At 44.9% G+C, this 23392-nt stretch overlaps 1 protein-coding gene across 1 annotated transcript in view; it reads right to left on the bottom strand.

Annotated features, from left to right (window-relative positions):
* LOC122942482 (acyl-CoA desaturase-like) overlaps nt 1–6129 on the bottom strand; it is a 63374-nt gene extending 57245 nt beyond the window's left edge. The window contains exon 1 of the mRNA XM_044300132.1: nt 6049–6129. The gene's annotated coding sequence lies outside the window, so the exon portion shown is untranslated. The remainder of the gene's footprint in view (nt 1–6048) is intronic.
* Nucleotides 6130–23392: the final 17263 nt, after the last annotated feature.

The following is a 23392-nucleotide window of genomic DNA, read 5'->3' as shown; positions in this document are numbered from 1 at the left end:
GCTGTCCGAAATCTAAGGTATGACGCTGATCCCATGCATTGGCTTCTGACACCATGGTTGAACTTGTTGGTGCCCGCTCCAGCACCTACTGTACCTTTACTTCCAGAAGAGCCGGTTCAAGATGCCCCGGATCCAGTTCCCCCTCTAGTGGATCCTGTTGTTCCTGTTGTTCCCGTTGTTCCTGACCAAGGTCTCACGGATGGAGATCCTCCTGTTGCTCCTCTCTCTTCTACCTCGGTGCTAAGGGAAGAGGAAACCCCTGTGTTGAGAAGGTCCACCCGGATGACCAGGGGACGTCCGCCAGTCCATTTAAGAGACTTTGACTATGCTGGTGGTGTCTTCTCCCGAACAGTTACTATCGGAAATAGCCTGCTTGATGTTTGTGCGCAAGAATGGACTCCTCCACGTGAGCCCTTGCCTGTTCTACACCCACGGGGAAACCCTGTGTAGTTCCCTATTATACTTCAGTCAAGAAAAATAGACTAACCTGGTTCACCTTAAGTCCGCTGTGCCAGGTCAGCGGCCGTGCCTAAGAAGAAAGAAGACGCCCCTTTTTCTTGCGTCATTTAGTGCAAATGTTATATTTTTATGTGAAATAGTTGTTTATTATATTTATAATGTAATGTTTAAATTATGCATCAGCTTATGTTGGTTCAGGCATGTGTGTGAGTACGAGGCCTTACTCACGTTAAAGTCTGGGGGTGTGCAGCATACGGGTAGGCTACCCGACACTGCTAAGATTTGAGTGCGTAGTTCCCTTTAAGCCAGTCAGGCCGGTTACCGGCAATCCTTATCACAGCCAGCAGAGGGAGCCCCCAGTTCAGTATAAATAGGCTAGGGCCTAGCTCAGGAAGTTAGAAGTTTCCAGACTCAGTGCAGAGAGGGTTCCCTCCTGAGTCCGTATGCATAGAAGTCAGAAGGGCATAGCTAATCAGCCTGAAGACACAGAATACCACAGAGGCCGATCAGACAAAGCAAGAGGTACTCAAGACAGCAGAGGAGGTACTAGATAAGGACAGCTTCAAGGGTACGCCAGATAAAGGGCATTAGACCTTGGAGAGAAAGTCACATGTAGCAGGACCAGTCAGGAATAGTGTGCAAGCCGCCTGTACTGCATCTCCTGTAATCAACACTCTGTATAATGCCTTGCTAAGACCGGCCATTCTGTACTCCCCAGAACCAGCTGTATTCACTGATATTCAGTAAATGTTCCAGTTTTTGTTGGCTATCCTATGCTTGCTTCATTCTTTTACCATACCCTACACGGCGTGTCACCGTTTAATTGACACTGGCGTCACGAACTTTTAATACCTGCCTGTTCCAGTATTTGACCAAAATTGAAGACGACAGTGGATCCCAGGTTAGTGGTCAATCTGCACTACAAAGCCCAGCATACACTACTGACCCCCTGGGACACTGCATGAGTATTACTGTGACTGGGGCATAACTACTGTGAAGGGGCACAAAGGTGGGCATAACTACTGTGATGTGTGGGAATAACTACAGTGAGGGGCCACAAGTAGGAGAGCTATTATGACGCAAGCCACAATGTGAGCATAACTATTGTGAATGGTGGATCTTGTCTTATCTATAGACAAAGGTGATATCTCCTTATTAGTGTTGGGCGAGCATGTGCTCGAGCGCGATGTTCGAATCGCCTCCCTGCAGCCAATAAACGTGCAGCTAAGTGCTGCCATTCACTGTATTGCTGTAGCCATGGTCAATTGTGTTTCTGGCATGAATACAGGCATTTTGTGGACAGAACCTCTGCTGAAGAGGTGAACCTAGCTTCTCCTTCACTGTTTGGGGATGCGATCACTTGTCCCCATACAGGCTCATTGATTCTGGGCAGCAGATCCCTGTTCACATAGAACAATCTGTTCCAACTGGAAACAGGTTTTTTAGCCCAAAATAAATACAATACATTTATAAATATAAACTCATTCAAAGGTGCTCATAGCATTTAAAGAGGTTGTGCACGTTGGTGTGTTGTTGTTTTTTTGCAACCTTACTTTTGTACTTCCCACTGCTGGCTCCCCACTCCCCAGCCTTGGGTGCTACGCTCTCAGGAAATAAACTTCCTTTTTAACGCTGCTGCAGCCAATTTTTGGTCACAGCAGTGAGCTCCCCCCCCCCCCTCCTTGTGTCATGCCAAATGTTGATGTGATGCAAGGGTAGCAGGTCACAATTGCAGCCAGCAATTGGCTACAGCAGCGTCAAAACAGAGTGGCAGAGCAGCTGATGATAGGAGTGGGAAGCATGTATTTATGCTTCCCTTCATAGGCCTGGCCAAGAAGAGGGGGAGGGGGGGGGGTTGCTAATGCCCCTCCACCAAAGGTATACCAACCCTTTAAGGCTACTTTCACACTAGCGTTCGATCGGATCCGTTCTGAACGGATCCGATCGTAATAATGCAGACGGAGGCTCCGTTCAGAACGGATCCGTCTGCATTATATTAGCAAAAAAAAGCTAAGTGTGAAAATAGCCTCGGACGGATCCGTCCAGACTTTCAATGTAAAGTCAATGGGGGACGGATCCGCTTGAAGATTGAGCCATATTGTGGCATCTTCAAACGGATCCGTCCCCATTGACTTACATTGTAAGTCTGGACGGATCCGCACGCCTCCGCACGGCCAGGCGGACACCCGAACGCTGCAAGCAGCGTTCAGCTGTCCGCCTGTCCGTGCGGAGGCGAGCGGAGCGGAGGCTGAACGCCACCAGACTGATGCAGTCTGAGCAGATCCGCTCCATTCAGACTGCATCAGGGCTGGACGGCTGCGTTCGGGTCCGCTCGTGAGCCCCTTCAAACGGAGCTCACGAGCGGACACCCGAACGCTAGTGTGAAAGCAGCCTAAGGATGTACAACCATCTATATGTAAGTAACTAGATAACTAGACATCTTTTAATATTATTGATAAATTTAAAGTAGAGCCCCCAGGTAGATGAGGGACATATAAATACGTTTTACCGTATAGACTTTGAAAGAAATGGTCAACTGTATAGGGAAGTCAGGTGGGTGTATATGTGTATCTGCCCCTTCATTGATATGGATGTGTGTGTGTGTGTGTGTGTGTGTGTGTATGTGTATATATATATATATATATATATATATATGTGTATATATATACAGTACAGACCAAAAGTTTGGCACACCTTCTCATTCAAAGAGTTTTCTTTATTTTCATGACTATGAAAATTGTAGATTCACACTGAAGGCATCAAAACTATGAATTAACACATGTGTAATTATATACATAACAAAAAAGTGTGAAACAACTGAAAATATGTCATATTCTAGGTTCTTCAAAGTAGCCACCTTTTGCTTTGATTACTGCTTTGCACACTCTTGGCATTCTCTTGATGAGCTTCAAGAGGTAGTCACCTGAAATGGTTTTCACTTCACAGGTGTGCCCTGTCAGGTTTAATAAGTGGGATTTCTTGCCTTATAAATGGGGTTGGGACCATCAGTTGCGTTGTGGAGAAGTCAGGTGGATACACAGCTGATAGTCCTACTGAATAGACTGTTAGAATTTGTATTATGGCAAGAAAAAAGCAGCTAAGTAAAGAAAAACAAGTGGCCATCATTACTTTAAGAAATGAAGGTCAGTCAGTCCGAAAAATTGGGAAAACTTTGAAAGTGTCCCCAAGTGCAGTCACAAAAACCATCAAGCACTACAAAGAAACTGGCTCACATGCGGACCGCCCCAGGAAAGGAAGACCAAGAGTCACCTATGCTGCAGAGGATAAGTTCATCCGAGTCACCAGCCTCAGAAATCGCAGGTTAACAGCAGCTCAGATTAGAGACCAGGTCAATGCCACACAGAGTTCTTGCAGCAGACACATCTCTAGAACAACTGTTAAGAGGAGACTGTGTGAATCAGGCCTTCATGGTAGAACATCTGCTAGGAAACCACTGCTAAGGACAGGCAACAAGCAGAAGAGACTTGTTTGGGCTAAAGAACACAAGGAATGGACATTAGACCAGTGGAAATCTGTGCTTTGGTCTGATGAGTCCAAATTTGAGATCTTTGGTTCCAACCACTGTGTCTTTGTGCGACACAGAAAAGGTGAACGGATGGACTCTACATGCCTGGTTCCCACCTTGAAGCATGGAGGAGGAGGTGTGATGGTGTGGGGGTGCTTTGCTGGTGACACTGTTGGGGATTTATTCAAAATTGAAGGCATACTGAGCCAGCATGGCTACCACAGCATCTTGCAGCGGCATGCTATTCCATCCGGTTTGCGCTTAGTTGGACCATCATTTATTTTTCAACAGGACAATAACCCGAAACACACCTCCAGGCTGTGTAAGGACTATTTGACCATGAAGGAGAGTGATGGGGTGCTGCGCCAGATGACCTGGCCTCCACAGTCACCGGACCTGAACCCAATCGAGATGGTTTGGGATGAGCTGGACCGCAGAGTGAAGGCAAAAGGGCCAACAAGTGCTAAGCATCTCTGGGAACTCCTTCAAGACTGTTGGAAGACTATTTCAGGTGACTACCTCTTGAAGCTCATCAAGAGAATGCCAAGAGTGTGCAAAGCAGTAATCAAAGCAAAAGGTGGCTACTTTGAAGAACCTAAAATATAATATATTTTCAGTTGTTTCACACTTGTTTGTTATGTATATAATTCCACATATGTTAATTCATAGTTTTGATGCCTTCAGTGTGAATCTACAATTTTCATAGTCATGAAAATAAAGATAACTCTTTGAATGAGAAGGCGTGTCCAAACTTTTGGTCTGTGCTGTATATGTACTCTCACATCCTCTAATGAGCAGGCAATTATCAGGAACTAACAGGTGTGTCCAAACTTTTGGTCTGTACTATATATATGTATATATTCACACTTGTGTCAGCATGATATATGTATGTGGGCTTATTGCTGCACATTTATGCCCCAGGTTTATGTGTGTGTGTATCTATAAAATATATATATATATATATATATATATATATATATATATATACCCCTGCATTCCCAGAACCCTGTGTTAACCCTTGCAGTGCCACTGCTACCCCTGGCCTGCATGTAACCCCTGGTACCCCATAGGGACAGTGTGTAGCCAGGTGGGTGGGTTGCTGGTATTTGTGTGTCAGTGTAATGTATAGATTGTATGTGTGGGGGGTGGAATTGGGAATTGAATTGTGTAGTTAGGTTTGTATTGTGTTTATATTACTGTTCTGTGGTGTGTGTGTAGATATATTTTTGAATTCAAAGTACAGTGTGTAGTCTTATATTGTAATATTGTAATTGCTGCCATAATAGTAGTGTCACAGGTAGTTCAGTAATAGAGTAAGGCAACAGAGGTTTTATAGTATAAATAGGCGGAGTCATCTCTAGATGACTCAAGCCTATTTAGAAATAATAATTATTGGTATTATCCAAAATATCAATGAATATTTCCCTTAACATCAACCTAATAGATCCTCCAACGTAACATCACTAGGATGTTGTTCTTGGCATAGACACATTGAGGGAGATTGACACAAAGGAAAACTGGCTTAGGGTCCATTCACACATCTGGAAAATGGGTCAGCATCCGTTCCGCAATTTTGCGGACCGGGTGTAGAGCCATTAATTTTCAATGGGGCCGGAATGTGCTTTCCGCATTTGTGGATCCGCACTTCCGCTTCCTCAAAAAAAATAGAACATGTCCTATTGTCCGCAATTGCGAACAAGATTAGGCATTTTCTATTATAGTGCCGGCGATGTGCGGTCCGCAAGCTGCGCAATGCACATTTCCAGTGTCCGTGTTTTGCGGATCCGCAGGACACTTACGGACGTGTGAATGGACCCTTAGTTGCCCTTAAGAACCAATCAGACTGATCCTTTCGTGTTCCAAGGGAGCTCTGAAAAAAATTGTGAAATTGGATTGGTTGCTATGGGCAGCTAAGCCAGTTTTCCTTTACACCGGTTTTTATTAATCTCTCCCACAATTTATGGCTTATATGTATTATATGTAAGTTACTGTATGTGACAGCCTATAATGTAATATAGCAACATCATACAAAGTAGAAAAATGCAAGAAACGTTAGTACTTACAATACAAGTTGTAGCTGCTCACAGGACCTATGTGCTGGACCACAGTGTGTAGAACAATAGCCGTGCCACCCCTGATCCAGATTATGACATGCAGTGACAACACACCAGCTTTATACACCAGGGCTCATCTGCATGTGATCTAATCTGGAAGTCCACCCTCCTTGCACAACATCAAACCTTGTCATAAGTTTGATAAGAAAGCTATAAAAAGCTTATCTACAAATATCTAACAGTTGATTAGTGTGATGAAACATGATACATAGATACGTATTTCATGTCTTCTATCATGTAATGTTTTAGTATTTTTCATATGTGAAATTTTGTGTCCAATTATAGGTTTCTACAGTTTTCCTCTATAGATCAGAAAATCTTTTTTTCTTTAAGCAACGGTAACGTGTTGAAATAGGTCATTATAATCATATATGACTTATGGCTGTAATTAACATTGCATACATATGTTGGTTTGCATGTGCAGCAACCCCCTGTGGAGCCTCTGCAGAGGGTAGGAGTGACAATGGCCCTGATGAAGTGTTGTCACTGTGTATTCCCTCAGGCCCTTGCTCCCTGGGGTGCAGTGAAGTGAATCAGGACAGAAATAAACATACAACAGTCTCTATTTACAGAAATATAACTTGTGGCACCAGATGAGGGGGTATGGTTGCACGTTAGATAATGTCAATTCTGCACTTAGATGATACTGACCTAGTGGTTGTTGGATAAGTGATGGTGTCTTGGCTGTAATCCCTCACCTTGCAGCAGTGTCTGTAAAGCAGTATCTCGCTGCTTGTTCTGCTTTCTGTAATCTCAAGGCTTCATTTGAGGCTGTCTTTAGTTCTTATTCTTGCAGGAGAAGGGTAACTAGTTCCTGAACTTCCTTTCAGGGGAAAAAGATATGGTTCATGGGGGTGGATGTTCTACAAGCTGCTTCCTAACTCCCCCCCACTATCAGAACAGAACCTCTCACATCCTCTCTCCTTCTAGCGATCTGATTAACTACTGTAGACTTCCCCCTCCTGGCAGGAATTTAGACCAGTCCACTTATACCAAGAAAGGATATCCACCCTCTACCTGCCACCATTGGCAACCGTTACCAACCCTGCTGGATAAAATGACCTAGTGCATGTAAAATACATAACATTACATATCATTGCTTAAATGGAACCTGTCACCTGGGTTTTGGGTATAGAGCTGAGGACATGGGCTGCTAGATTTCCGCTAGCGCAGCTGCAATATCCATTCCCCATAGCTCTCTGTGCTTTTTTTTGTGTAAAAAAGCAAAACAAAACAATTTTTTATATGTAAATGAGGCACGTAAGAAGCCCAAGGAGCTGTTACTAACATTTCCGGAGCCCAGCCACGGCCACTGTGAAGGAGCCCAGCCCAGCACTGCCCTGCATACTCCGACTCTCCTTCTTGCTCCCCGACATCACAAAGCTAGAGCGCCATAATCTCGCGATGCGTGAGCTAGCGCATGTGCAGTGTCGGCATAATGTTCCTTCCCTGTGCACAAAAAAAGCAGAGCTATGGGGAATGGATATTGTGGATGTGCTAGCGGCGATCTAGCAGCCCATGTCCTCAGCTCTATACCCAAAATCCAGATAACAGGTTCCCTTTAAACATATACTGTAAAATACAGCAATTAAAGATTTAATAGTACTACCCCCAGGTAACTACACATGCATAATATATTTACCAGAGAACAGTAGTCTCTGTTCACATGCGCATTATGTTTGTTTTAGTGTTTTTTTTATATTTTATGGCAAGAATAACGCAGCTTTGCATTGCTATTATGAATCTTGAAAGTCCTGGAACCCTTATGAAACCCCCTGTGGACCACATTATTGCAGTTCTCCAGCTTTTTATTACATTTTTGTCCACCCCCACTCACCAGACCTGTGGCGGGAAGCAGAGGCATTGCTAGGGTCTCAAAAGATCTGGGGCCCAAGCCCCAATGCATATGTACTAATTCTCTAAGTCGACCAAACGCCCCCCCCCCCCTCCCTGCAAACACTAGCACTGAAGACATTTTGCTGTACTTGCTATACAGCAGCACATACCTGTCGCATCCAGGTGATGTCTCTGCAGCTGGCAGGTCCGTCTCTTCTACAGGTGTTTATAAGAGTTTTTGTTGTGATGCCAGTTGCATTTCAGCAATGAGGAACTAAGTTCCCCTATGTAGAAGGTGATGGTGGAACCCAGGTGTAGGAATGCCAGAGTGGTGTAAGGGTTGCCTATAGTGTCCCTTTGGGTGCAGCTTTGCGCTTGTCACGGTGCTCCTACCTGGATATCCTGAACCCCAAGTGTGGTTGTCCGCAGAAGTGCAAATAGGGTTAACAGTTGAGGGATTAGTAGAAGAAATGGAGTCCAGACTTTTATCTTTTTATTAACGTTGACACTGCTTTACTTGGCATAAACCATCAGGGAACAATCTTCCAACTTTGTCTTGGTCATCAGCAGATTTACGCTTAACTTCAGGCAGGTAAACATAATTGGCTCTGCTACATCTGTACTCTTCAGCTCTGTTATGTTGGCTGGATTAAATAGAAACTCTCTGCTGTACTTAGCTTTCTTTAGTCTGATGCCATCTTTATCTTTATCTTTATTTTGCTCTCTCTTTATTTTTATCCAGAGAACCTTTCCTCCTGGCTCAGAAGCTTGTAGCATGGGCCTTTGGGCCCAGCAGAGCAGACAGTGCTCTGCTGGCCGACACACGACCTTCCCCTTACGGGTGGGGGGGAGGGGGCTAGACTAACCCTCACTAACTAACACCTCCCTCTCTATAGAGGGCTGGAATGGGTAAAAGGTTCCACTCCAGAGAAACTAGCTCTGCCAAGATTGCCGCCATCTGCTGGTGAACCAGGCACATTACATGTTAACAGTTGCAAAATCAGGAAATTCACATTATACAGGATATGGAAATAAATGCATATAATGACACAGGGTCAATCATAATATATAGTGGGGGTGCAAAAAGGTGGTAATACCACTCTGGGCTCCGATGTAGATCTTCTGTCATCTTCTTAATTTGGTCCGGACAACTTCTCTCAGCCGCCTCATCTTTGCAGAGTGTGACACTGACATCTTAGCTTCCTCACTTTTCTATCACCCCCCAACCTAGAGTCCGCACAGTGTTATCCTGCTGCTTGCTGTGCTTCCCATTACCCCCAAATACTATCTTGAAGAAATAATAGTGCCCCCATAGTAATAATGCTCCCCAAGAGTGCCTCAATCACTCCCTCAACATTCAGTCCCATGTAAATAACACCCCTCCCTTCAGCCCTAACATACAGTCCCAGTTAAATAACCACAACTCCCAGCATTGCTCTGCCTCACATTGAGAATCTCTCCCTTTACTTACCTCTCATCATGTAGCAGACCTCAGCTTCTTTTCCAGGACTTCACTGCTGAGTACTGTCCTCTCCTGCACTGGTCACATGATGGGGACATCATAACAGGTCCTTTTCAGATACTGCATTTAGAACTGATCAAATGGACTGTGATGTCAGCTCTTCAGCTCTTGCAGGTCCTTCAGCTCTTGCAGGGCATTAGATTCAATTATATTGCTGTCCTGAGGACTTACAGTTGTATCTAGCTGGCAGGCAGGACATTCGGGGCCTGGGATAAAACATCAAGGGCCTATGCCCCTAATATTTTAACCTAGTAAAGAAGGGAGCATACCTTATTAAATCTAGAAAATGGTGCAGAATTTCAACATAAGCTATATTACTAAGTGCCCTATAATCGTCTCACAAACACATTGATCAACAGTAACTAGAAAGTGGCCAACCCCTTTAAACCTAATACTTTTGTCTAGAAAAGCTACCCCAGTTTTACTACTCCACCCTGCTACCTGCAACTTTTTGAAACTCTCAGTGATAAATCTGTGAGTCAAACTCATTAACATGGCTAACCACTCCCACTTTCCCATCCACATTTTAAAATGAGTGTATAGAAATGCAAAAAGTAGCAAAATCCCTATTTTGTAAAATTCTGGAGTAAAAACATGATAAATCAGGGCCAATGTTTGTATTGCCTTTTTTTTTTATCGGATTTTTGTCCCCATAGAAAAGTCTATCCGAAAATGCCTGCCTGAGACAAATACACCTATTAAACCTCACCATGTCAGTGTTGAGTGAATCAGTCTCGTGATTCCAGAAACTCCTCTTCAAAGATGGAAGCAGCGCCACCGCACTGGTATTATGTAGTCAACTAGAATGTAATCTCCAGGTGTTGTCCATCCTTTTTGCTGCTTCCCTGATCTTTCTCCACCCAGCACCCTTTCTCCTTAGATCTTCATTATTAAAATCGGACAGGAAACAATCCCTGCTACATCCACTTCGATCACAAACCGCACACAGCAGTGGAAAATTGACATTTATATCTTTTCATCATTGTACTGGAAACAGAGATTTAGCAAAACTGGTGTAAAGGAAAACTGACTTAGTTTCCCATAGAAACCAATCAGATTCCACTTTTTATTTTGCAGAGTTCCTTTTCAAAATGAAAGATGAAATCTGATTGGTTGCTATGGGAAACTAAGCCAGTTTTCCTTTGTACTAGTTTTGATAACTCTCCACCATTTTATTGATTTTTAAACACAAGCACATCACATTTAAAAACCAGCAGCATGTCTATCTTTTGCCTGACCTTGGGTTTTGCTGTGTCTGCTGCTTCTGGGGCATGCTTTTCTGTATAGCCGATTGAGATAAACTGTAAGACCTTGACTAGCATGGAAAACAAACATCTTCATATGCCTGATGAAATTAACCAAAAACAGTGAGAGGGTATCTGTCTTATTGAAGGTGCATTCCTACCCAGGGCAGTTTCTAGGGAATTTATACAGGCCTCAAATTTATTCAGACCCCCTATAACCTCCACCTCACTCCTTAGTACATTAAATGCAGCCAGCAGACTAGAAAAAAAATAAAAAAAATAAAATATATATATATATATATATACCAGAAAAAGAATTCGGCGGCGCCAGTCTGCTGGCTCAGGTGCTATGTCCAAAGGAATAAGCTTCAACCTTCTTATATATGTAGAAAACGGGACAGCACTCCAAGACTTGAAAAGGATAGAAATCTTTATTCACCCATGTGAAAAATAATTGCAACGTTTCAGCTCACAACTGAGCCTTTCTCAAACTTTGAGAAAGGCTCAGTTGTGAGCTGAAACGTTGCAATTATTTTTCACATGGGTGAATAAAGATTTCTATCCTTTTCAAGTCTTGGAGTGCTGTCCCGTTTTCTACATATATATATATATATATATATGGTGTATACGCCCCTCTCTGCTTCTCCTCCACATGCCATCACTCTTGGTTTAGCGCTGTGTCCTGACATCACACAGCGCCAGGTCATAGTGTGCTCCTATGTGCAATACATCCTGGAGCTTTGCACTGCCAAGACATAGTGCAGCACTAGTGCCGCCACAGCTTCTCCCCTCATACACTGAACAGCCCTCATGCACAGGCTCCAGTACATTTACATTATAGTTTGTACTCACTGTGAAGAAAGTTCCTCACAGGTCAGCTATCCCCAGATAAGCTCCTCCTCCTTTCTCTTGCAGCTCCACCCAGCCCTCAGTGCCTTGTCCTCTTCTCACACTGGCCCCGCCTCCTTGCCTGACACGCTCCCACAGGCCCTTCTTCCTCCCTCACGAGGCTGCTCTAAAAAATACTGCAGCCATAGAGAAGAGGGCCAGCGGTGAGTACAGCTAGTGCTGGGAGCGCTGTACTCGCTGCTCCTTCAGCCTCGTTCATTAATTATCTCTTCCACAATGGAAGCGCTCATTAGTTGCGTCCTGGCCCTGCTGCTGATCAGCTGTAAACACCTGTGACTAGCGCCCCATTTTGCTTGTTGATGTGATGCGCCCCGTGAAGTGGCACCCCTCGCCCGGCTCTAGAAACGGCCCTGTTTCTACCTATGGTCTGCATGCTATAGAACTGGAAGAACTGAGCAGATTGATGTATAGTTTTGTGGTAAAATATTCAGTATAGCTCGTCATTTATTTTTTATTTTTAATAAAGGGGTTGTCCGACATATTTTATCCTCTGGATAAGTCATTAGTATCTGGTGGGGTCTGACACTTGGGATTCCCTGACGCTCAGCTGTTTGAGTAGGCACTGCCACTGTCAGTAGTGCCACAGCCTTCTCGCTTCTCACTAAGCACAGCGCCGTACATCGTATAGCAGTTGTGCTTGGTATCACAGCTCAACCCCATGCACTTCAATGGGGCTGAGTGGCACTTAGGCCATGTGAGCAATGAATGTGACATCACATGGCCTAGGCTAAAAAAATGAGAAGGTCGCAGTGATATGGCAAGTGTCAGTGCCTTCTCAAACAGTTGATCGGCAGGGGTCCTGGGTCCTTCCAGCAGATAGGTCATCAGTTATCTCAGAAAATCCTTTTAATTTCCTAAGCTCATTCTGAGCTTAGGAGTCCAGTGGGCTATCCTACTAAATGATTGACAGATAACTCTATGAGCATGCTTATATAGGGAAGGCTGTCAGTCATTGAGAACCAGGGGTCGAGTCCAGGGGGAACGCGTGGGAACGGCGGTCCTGCACTTTTTTCATGGCAGGAACGCCGTTCCCTTTCATCTGTGTGCGGCGGCGGCGGCGGGGCAGGCACTGAGATGAGCGCTTCCATTGTGGAAGTGAAGCGCTCATCTCCATGGTGATCTGTTTCTGTTTATATCGCTGTCCTCAGGACAGCGATACAAACAGAAGGGTAGTGTCTAAACTCCAGACACCAAACGGACCTTCTGACGTCACACTATCACGTGACATTTCTAGGTCACGTGGGTCGGCAGCCAGCGCGCGCTTCAGAAGTTCTATTACAGCAGGAAGGTTAGGCATGGCTGCTCTGCGCACCAGCGTCTTTAGCACTGACAGGGGAGAGTGTCTGCCTGAGAGGGACATGTGAAGCCTGTGGAGGGGGCTGACAATTCTGTGAGGTGTGCCATGTGGGATGGGGGGACTATGGTGTGGGATTGTATGATGGGAAGGGGGGGGACTATGGTGTGGGATTGTATGATGGGGTGGGGGGACTATGGTGTGGGATTGTATGATGGGGTGGGGGGACTATGGTGTGGGATTGTATGATGGGGTGGGGGGACTATGGTGTGGGATTGTATGATGGGGGGGGACTATGGTGTGGGATTGTATGATGGGGGGACTATGGTGTGGGATTGTATGCGGGGGGGGGCGCTGCTGTGTGGGATTGTATGGGGGGGGCGCTGCTGTGTGGGATTGTATGCGGGGGGGGGGGGCGCTGCTGTGTGGGATTGTATGCGGGGGGGGGGCGCTGCTGTGTGGGATTGTATGCGGGGGGGCGCTGCTGTGTGGGATTGTATGCGGGGGGGCGCTGCTGTGTGGGATTGTATGCGGGGGGGGCGCTGCTGTGTGGGATTGTATGCGGGGGGGGGCGCTGCTGTGTGGGATTGTATGCGGGGGGGGGCGCTGCTGTGTGGGATTGTATGCGGGGGGGGCGCTGCTGTGTGGGATTGTATGCGGGGGGGCGCTGCTGTGTGGGATTGTATGCGGGGGGGCGCTGCTGTGTGGGATTGTATGGGGGGGGGGGCGCTGCTGTGTGGGATTGTATGCGGGGGGGGGGGGGGGGGGGTTGCATTGCATCTTGGGTGAGTTCCCACACTTTTTTTCCCAGGACTTGACCCCTGTTGAGAACCACCCACTGGACTGAGTGCAGAATGAGAAGAGATATAAATAAATATAATACAAGTCATACTGAATATATTTCCCTACAAAACGGCACATCAGTCTGCTCAGCTCTTCCTGCTCTAGAACATGCTGCCTGCTGGTTAGACTGGATATTAAACATGGCACAATGCATGGTTGCATGATATTTGATGTTGTAGTCCTTGCCACAAACTTGCTCTTGATGTCATAGCCAAAATAGTAACCGCTGATGTTACCCTCTCCCAAAATGAAAAGGGTAGAGTTGTCAGTGGATTATTATTTAAAGCCAGGGAGAATACGTATTTTTTGTCTTCGAGCTCCATTTGTGTCTCGGTCAGTATATTCTGAAAGATTTAAAAATTCCATTAGCAGGGTATTACAAAACATTAGTTTGCATAATGCTTTGTCTATTGCAATTGTCTCATTGCAACATGTGGAGGTCCTTTTTCTATTTGATCACTTACTGCCCTGCCAGCACATGTCTATGTGATACAATGTTGTCACCAGACATTACAAAGTTCAGTGGTGATGTTCCAGAGAAAACTCCCGATGTCTCCTGAGTAGATTAAAGGTCAACCCAAAACTGTAATAAACCTAAAGGGTTTCTGTCATCAGAAAAATGGGTATTAACCTGGCTGACATTAGCGATGTGCTAATGTCAGCTGAACATAACTATTAGGCACATGCACACGACTGTGGTGTGTTTTGCGGTCTGCAAATTGCGGATCTGAAAAACACGGATGGCGTCCGTGCACGTTCCGCAAAATGCGGAACGGCATGGACAGCCTTTAATATAACTGCCTATTCTTGTCCGCAAAGCGGGGGCCACGGAACGGAGCAAAGGAGTGCTGTCCGCATATTTTGCGGCCCCATTGAAGTGAATGGTTCTGCATTCGAGCCGCCAAAACTGCGGCTCAGATGCGGACCAAAACGGCCGTGTGCATGCGTCCTTAGTCCCATGTCACTGCCTGCCACCGTTAGTTTTTGTAAATAACGTTTATAATACGCAAATCAGCCTCTAGGAGCCGGGGGCGGGGCTCTGTTCGCTAACCTCCTTCCGCGCTCTTCTACACTTGATTGACAGGGCCAGGTCAGAGTTGGTCTCCTGTCTGCCGGGGAAGTCTCGCGCCTGCACCGTCTCCTTCAGTATCCGGCGCAGGTGCAGTGAGGGAAGGACGTTCGCCGGCTTCCTCACTGGAAACGAATACTGGACGGCGCAGGCGCAAAATTTCCCTGGCAGACAGGAGACCAACGCTGGCCTGGCCCTGTCAATCAAGTGTAGAAGGGCGTGGAAGGAGGTAAGCGAACAGAGCCTCTAACCCTAAGTTCACACCTGAGCGTTTTACAGCGCGTTCCTACGCGCTGTAAAACGCTCAACAAGGAGAAACCAATGCTTCTCTATGGGAATGGTTCTCACCTGGGCGTTTTACAGCGCGTACGATCGCGCTGTAAAACGCCCGACGCTCAAAAAAGTTCTTGAGCTTCTTTGGGGCGTTTTGTCGCGCGTTCCCGTACATAGACTTTCGGGAATGCGCGACAATGGGCGTTCGCTTGTCTCTGTATGCGCGATTGTAAACGCCCGTACAATCGCGCATACAGAGCGCTCCATCGCGAACGCTCAGGTGTGAACCCAGGGTCAGAGCAGGTGCAACGCCCCCCCTGCTCCTAGAGGCTCATTTGCATATTATAAAAGTTTGTTTTTCTAATTAACGGCACATAATGACATAGGACTAATATAGTTATGTTCAACTGACATTAGCACATTGCTTATATCAGCCAGGTTAATACCCATTTTTCTGACAGAAACCCTTTACATTAGTATAAGTGTGTGTATGCTTTTTCTGTACATGAAATACTAGGGCAGAGGTGAAGGACAATGTTATACTATAGCTGACTATTACAAGGAAGTTTAGAGCTAATTTATGGCAGTATTGAAAGGGGTTTTCCAAGAACCCTTCCCTCAGCTCACCAAGAACAGCGCCGTACATTGTATAGCGGCTGTGCTTGGTATGGCAGCTCAATCCCATTTTGCCCTAGGCAAAGCTGCGAGAAGGCTGTGGCGCTACTGTGAGCGCCTGTGCCTTCTCAAACAGCTGATTGGCGGAGGTCCTGGCTGTTGGACCCACATGATCAGATACTAATGACCTATCCAGATAGGTCATCCGTTAAAATATCTCAGAAAACCCCTTTTAATGGTTGTGGTCATATTGATAGGACTAGGAGAGGCGTAAGGCACCAGACATTGTAAATGTGTCAGGTTAATTTCACATATGCGTTTTGCATTCCGGTTTTGAGATTGGGCAGAGGATCTCATTCTGGGCAAACTGCTTCCGTTTTGTCCCCATTCATTGTCATTGGGAACAAAACAGAACAAACCAGTTTAGGACGCATCAGGATGCTTTCCATTCAGTTTTTTTGACCAGACACAAAACCGCTGCAAGCTGTGAAAACTGTCTTAGTTGCCCATAGCAACCAATCAGATTCCACCTTTCATTTTTCAAAGCTCCTTTGAAAAATAAAAAGTGGAATCTGATCAGATTCTAGGGGAAACTAAGACAGTTTTCCTTTACTCCACTTTTGATAAATCGCCATGTCTGTTCTGTCATTTCTGACCTGATCCTGCCATGTCTGTCTGTGTTGTCCTGCTTGGTTGGTCTCAGTTATGTTCTGTTTGTGTTATGTTCTAGAGACCTGGATTCTAGTCTTGGTGTCTGTTCAGACTTTGCCTGTGGTGTTGATGCATTTCCTGGTTCCTGAGCCTCCAGGTGCTTGCACCAGAGTTTGAGTGCGAGGTTCAGCTGCTAAGTATGCCGGGACCATTCCAGGAAGTAGAGGTCAAGTCGCTAACCTACAGTGAAGACAACATCCATATCCCTGTATAGGGTTATAGTGTCAATACCGGGGAGGTGCCAGAATAACACCCTTAGGCTAGGTCTACACAACGACATTTGTCGTGCGACAGATAGGGCACAACTACACTGCAACATTTGTCGTTTGTTGTACCAATGTCGCGCAACAATTTTTATAATGGCATTGTATGTTGTCGCAATGCAACATGCGACATACTGCGACTGTGACGCGACAGTCGCAGCATTTTGCAGTGCGACACCATAGACTGCCATTATGAAAATTGACGCGTCACATTGGTACAACAAAATGACGCGTGACAAATGTCACCGTGTAGACCTAGCCTTAGGCCTCTTTCACATGGGCGTCGCGTGTGAGGGCCGGATAGGATGCGGTTGCGTCGCGGGAAAATGCAAGAGTTTTCTGCGTGAGTGCAAAGTGTTTTAATGCGTTTTGCACCTATGTGAGAAAAATCGGCATGTTTGGTACCCGGACTTCTTCACAGAAGTTCGGGTTTGGGTTAGGCCTCTTTCACACTTGCGTTGTCCGGATCCGGCGTGTACTCCACTTGCCGGAATTACACGCCGGATCCGGAAAAACGCAAGTGTACTGAAAGCATTTCTTCAAAATGCTTTCAGTGTTACTATGGCAGCCAGGTATATCGACGACATACTCCTCTTTTGGGAAGGAGACAAGTCACTTTTTCATGATTTCACCCAAGCACTAAATGATAACAACATAGGTATGAAATTTACGTATGAGCTTCAGGAGAGGGAAATAGTGTTCCTAGACTTAAAAATCAAAATTATTGAAGATGGGCATCTGAGCACTGAGATACATAGAAAGCCGAGCTCCACTAACAGTTACTTACACTGGTCCAGTTGGCATCCAACACCCCTGAAAAGGGGAATACCCACTGGCCAGTATCTGAGGGCTCGTCGCAACTGCTCAGATGAGGCTTCCTTCATGAAAGAAAGTGGGCAATTGTGGGAGAGATTCAAAAAGAGGGGATACCCTACGGCCCCCCTAAAAAAGGCTTTCAATAGGGCGAGAACGACGGATAGAAGGGACCTTTTGAAGTCATCCCCCATAAAAAAGAACGAGATCATCAGGTGCATTGGCACCTTTGATGGTTATAATAAAGAGATCTGTAGTATTTTGGATAAATACTGGCACATCATTCAGACAGAAAGAGATCTAAAGACAGTACTTACCCCACATCCAAGCATCACCTATAGAAGAGGCCCAAATTTGAAGGACCAACTGGTTCATAGCCACCTAAAAGAAAAAGAAATGGAGAATAGATCACTGAGAGCAAAATATAGCGGCTCAACCCCATGTGGAGACTGCTCCTTCTGCAAATACATCCCCCGTATAAGGAAATTCACTAATCCTGGAGACAGGAAAGAATATACCATTAGAGAATTAATCACATGTAAGACCACGGGGGTTGTATATATAGCATCGTGCCCTTGCCCCATGCTATATGTGGGCAAGACCACTCAGGAGTTGAGACGTCGCATATCGAGCCACCTCAGTTCCATTGAGACAGGCAAAGATACCCCAATTGCCAGACACATCAAATATGTACATGAAAATAAAATATCAGTTTTGCGGTTTTGGGGTATAGAAAAATTAAATCTAGGTCCTAGAGGTGGAAATTTGGATAGAAAACTTCTACAGTGTGAAGCACGATGGATTGATAGATTAAATACAATGAGCCCAAATGGTCTCAATGAGGGTTTCTCTTTCACAGCATTCATATAAATATCGGTATAATGGACCTCTTTCAAGATTACAGAAATACTAACAGTGAATTGAAAAAAGACAGAATACTAACAGTACCAACAGAGGCTTGAATATAGCTTGAAGTAGCTTGAAGATAGAATAAAAACTGAGTATTGATCTGGTTCTCTTGCAAATTATGAATAACAAGTATATCAATTATGAATATTGAGGATATCAACTATGAAAGATAAAGATAATATCTAAGAATCAAACTAGGAATAATAGCTGAGACAATGGGGGCACAAACAATCCGTAATGATATACAGACGTGGACAAAATTGTTGGTACCCTTTGGTCAATGAAAGAAAAAGTCACAATGGTCACAGAAATAACTTTAATCTGACAAAAGTAATAATAAATTAAAATTCTATAAATGTTAACCAATGAAAGTCAGACATTGTTTTTCAACCATGCTTCAACAGAATTATGTAAAAAAATAAACTCATGAAACAGGCATGGACAAAAATGATGGTACCCCTAGAAAACACAGAACATAATGTGACCAAAGGGACATGTTAATTCAAGGTGTGTCCACTAATTAGCATCACAGGTGTCTACAACCTTGTAATCAGCCATTGGGCCTATATATATGGCTCCAGGTAATCACTGTGTTGTTTGGTGATATGGTGTGTACCACACTCGACATGGACCAGAGGAAGCAAAGGAAAGAGCTGTCTCAAGAGATCAGAAAGAAAATTATAGACAAGCATGTTAAAGGTAAAGGCTATAAGACCATCTCCAAGCAACTAGATGTTCCTGTGAGTACAGTTGCACATATTATTCATAAGTTTAAGATCCATGGGACTGTAGCCAACCTCCCTGGACGTGGCCGCAGGAGGAAAATTGATGACAAATCTAAGAGACGGATAATCCGAATGGTAACAAAAGAGCCTAGAAAGACTTCTAAAGAGATTCAAGGTGAACTTCATGCTCAAGGAACATCAGTGTCAGATCGCACCATCCGTCGTTGTTTGAGCCAAAGTGGACTACATGGGAGACGACCAAGGAGGACACCATTGTTGAAAACGAATCATAAAAAAGCAAGACTGGAATATGCCAAACTACATGTTGACAAGCCACAAAGCTTCTGGGAGAATGTCCTGTGGACAGATGAGACAAAAATCGAAGTTTTTGCCAAGGCACATCAGCTGTATGTTCACAGACGAAAAAATGAAGCATATCAAGAAAAGAACACTGTCCCTACTGTGAAACATGGAGGAGGCTCTGTTATGTTCTGGGGCTGCTTTGCTGCGTCTGGCACAGGGTGTCTTGAATCTGTGCAGGGTACAATGAAATCTCAAGACTATCAAGGAATTCTAGAGAGAAATGTACTAGCCAGTGTCAGAAAGCTTGGTCTCAGTCGCAGGTCATGGGTCTTGCAACAGGACAATGACCCAAAACACACCGCTAAAAACACCCAAGAATGGCTAAGAGGAAAAAATTGGACTATTCTAAAGTGGCCTTCTATGAGCCCTGACCTCAATCCTATTGAGCATCTTTGGAAGGAGCTGAAACATGCAGTCTGGAAAAGGCACCCTTCAAACCGGACACAACTGGAGCAGTTTGCTCATGAGGAGTGGGCCAAAATACCTGCTGAGAGGTGCAGATGTCTCATTGACAGTTACAGGAAGCGTTTGATTGCAGTGATTGCCTCAAAAGGTTGCGCAACAAAATATTAAGTTAGGGGTACCATCATTTTTGTCCATGCCTGTTTCATGAGTTTATTTTTTTACATAATTCTGTTGAAGCATGGTTGAAAAACAATGTCTGACTTTCATTGGTTAACATTTATAGAATTTTAATTTATTATTACTTTTGTCAGATTAAAGTTATTTCTGTGACCATTGTGACTTTTTCTTTCATTGACCAAAGGGTACCAACAATTTTGTCCACGTCTGTAGATATACGGCATTTGTCATCCAATTGGGTTTCTAAATACATACAAAAAAAGTGATGGTACAAGAACAATGGAAAAATAAGAATCATCACAGAGAGCTCCACAATATATGGAGATGATATAAGAACAAGGACAATAAAATTGAGAATCTTCATAGAGAATTGAGATGTGAGTCTGAAAGAAAAAAGAAAACTAAAAAGCTTGGAACATAGCTTCTATGTCCCTCTCTTTGGAACATCTAAAATCCGCTATGAATGACGGCTCAGAAGGCACTATTATGATCATATAGACATAATAAGTTCCTAGTGGATACTTCTCTTCTCTCTATATATATCGGTAAGCATGCTCCGATTTAAAATCAATTAAGATCTAATGTATGTGTAGAAACTAACCTGGTCGTCTAAGTCCGGGAGTATGCGCAGTAGGAATAGGGCATGGACGCAGGCGCATGAGCCCGTACCTCCTGACCTCTAGTGGATGACGTAATAAGAAATAGACGGTATCTTGATTGGCCCCCTAGACGTTTACAACACGAGCAGGAAGGCTATGATTGGCTCTCCTTCCTGATGACCCGCCTTAGGACTATAAAATACTACGCATCACAAGCGCTCGTGTTGCATGTAGCTCCATCCCCCTGAAGAAGCCGCGCGAGCGGTGAAACATGTCGGGGGAGCTTCGTCGTAATAATTTTTAATTGTATGTCAGGGAAAGCACATCCATAGCACTGCGAACTGCAGACGCAGTATGCTTTGGATTATGACCACGAGGGTGTAGATGTAGCGAGTCGTGCTGGCAACAGAGACTAAGCTGAAACAAGCAGCAAGATATACTGCTCTAATAAATATCTAATGTTGCAAACAGCAGACCGCATACATCGCTAGAATGATAGCGAAATCTGGTGGCACATAACACCAGCGTACCATCAAAAGTGAAGATAACTTTTGAGGTGCACCTACCTAATATTAATATCATTCTCAGAAGGATATAATCCGGGATAGGTATTGATACAGTACCATAATCACCCCGTGGACACCATCCCTTACATATATATTTTTAAAGACTCTCAATAGAGTTGTTTCTTGTTTGTTTTGTACTAAATGTTGGGAAAATTATTCTAATAAATAATAATAAAAGTTATATTTTAAAATTGACCTTAAACAGGAATTATTGGTCTTTCTGACCATTGGATTATAAATATTGATCTCCTGGGTCCAGTGGATCTTTTGCAAATAATACTATGGCAGCCAGGACGCTATTAAAGTCCTGGTTGCCATAGTAGGAGCGGGGAGCGGGGGAGCGGTATACTTACCATCCGTGCGGCTCCCGGGGCGCTCCAGAGTGACGTCAGAGCGCCCCATGCGCATGGATGACGTGCCATGCGATCTCGTCATCCATGCGCCTGGGGCGCCCTGACGTCACTCTGGAGCGCCCCGGGAGCCGCACGGATGGTAAGTATACTGCTCCCCCGCTCCCCGCTACACTTTACCATGGCTGCCGGGACTTTAGCTTCCCGGCAGCCATGGTAACCATTCTAAAAAAGCTAAACGTCGTATCCGGCAATGCGCCGAAACGACGTTTAGCTTAAGGCCGGATCCGGATCAATGCCTTTCAATGGGCATTCATTCCGGATCCGGCCTTGCGGCAAGTCTTCAGTTTTTTTGGCCGGAGCAAAAAGCGCAGCATGCTGCGCTATTTTCTCCGGCCCAAAAACGTTCCGTTCCGGAACTGAAGACATCCTGATGCATCCTGAATGGATTTCACTCCATTCAGAATGCATTAGGATAATCCTGATCAGGATTCTTCCGGCATAGAGCCCCGACGACGGAACTCTATGCCGGAAGACCATAACGCAGGTGTGAAAGAGCCCTTAGGTGTTGTGTAGATTTTATTTTGGTTATAATGGAAAATAGCATTCTTAATACAGAATGCTAAATAAATTAGGGATGGAGGGGTTAAAAATAAAAAATAAAAAATAAACTCCCCTCATCCACTTGATAGCGCAGCCCGGCTTCTCTTCTTTCTTCTTCTTTAATGACCTGGGAGGAAAAGGACCTTTGGTGATGTCACTGCACTCATCACATGGTCCATCACCATGGGGTCTGAAAGGTAAGGGGGTATTTTTTTTGTGCTGGTGCACAATATAAAGGGGTAGCTGTGGTAACATTATTTTCAGGGAGACTGTTTCTGCAGGATGGTATTGGGGGACACAGCGGACACATAGTATTGGGGTGGCAGGATGGGGAGGATGATGGAAAAGTTGGAAACTAAGATGTCTTTTTGTCAATCTCTGCAGACACCAGAGATGGCTGAAAGAAATCATCATGGCGGTGTGGTCTGAATGGAGAAGATGATGAGAGTATATCTACATCAGAGGAGAAGTCACTGGATGTAAGGGGTATGTGGCGCTGTATTACCCTGTATGTTCTGTAGCGCTGTATGTAATGTTTTCCAGGTATGTCTTTAAAGGCATTTGTCTGCTTTTTTCCGTACAAGCACTGGCTTCTTCTGTTTATCTGCTCACCGCTACAATTGCTGCAGCGAGCAGGTAAACAGAGTAGAGAAAGCAGCTCAAAAAGCTGATCGCAGTGGTGCCGGGGGTTGGACCCCCTCCAATCTGGGATTGATGACTTATCCTGACGATAGGTCATCAATAGTAAATTTTTGCCCCTGCCCCTTGCCACAAAGTACTGAGGGAAGGGGGGGGGGGGGGTGTAAACTGAACTCTTACACCAGGACCCATGATCCTTTAGGTATTCCCATGGTGGAGGTCCTACTGCTGGGATCCTCACCAAACACAAGAATGGGGACCTTGTACCCAGTGGCGACTCTAGGATCAATATATAGGGGGGGGGGCACAGAAGATACACAGTCAAAAATGGGGGGGCACTAATAATTTTCGCCAGCTAATCATACTACTGAAAAATACTAAAGCAGCCGCTTCCCCTGCAGCTACGCCCCTGATGCCGGGGTAATATAATTAAGGGGTATCAGGGTACATTGGGTATAATATAACTGAGGAGGGCTATCAGACATTATAAAGAGGTAATACAGCTTACATTACCCCTGTATTACGTCCCTGATAGGATAGCACTCCTCAGTTAGGTTACCCCTGT

The sequence above is a fragment of the Bufo gargarizans genome, chromosome 6 (genome assembly GCF_014858855.1).
Source record: "Bufo gargarizans isolate SCDJY-AF-19 chromosome 6, ASM1485885v1, whole genome shotgun sequence".
NCBI lineage: Eukaryota > Metazoa > Chordata > Amphibia > Anura > Bufonidae > Bufo > Bufo gargarizans.
The sequence above is the reverse complement of the archived record's forward strand: the minus strand, read 5'-3'. Positions and strand labels throughout refer to the sequence as shown.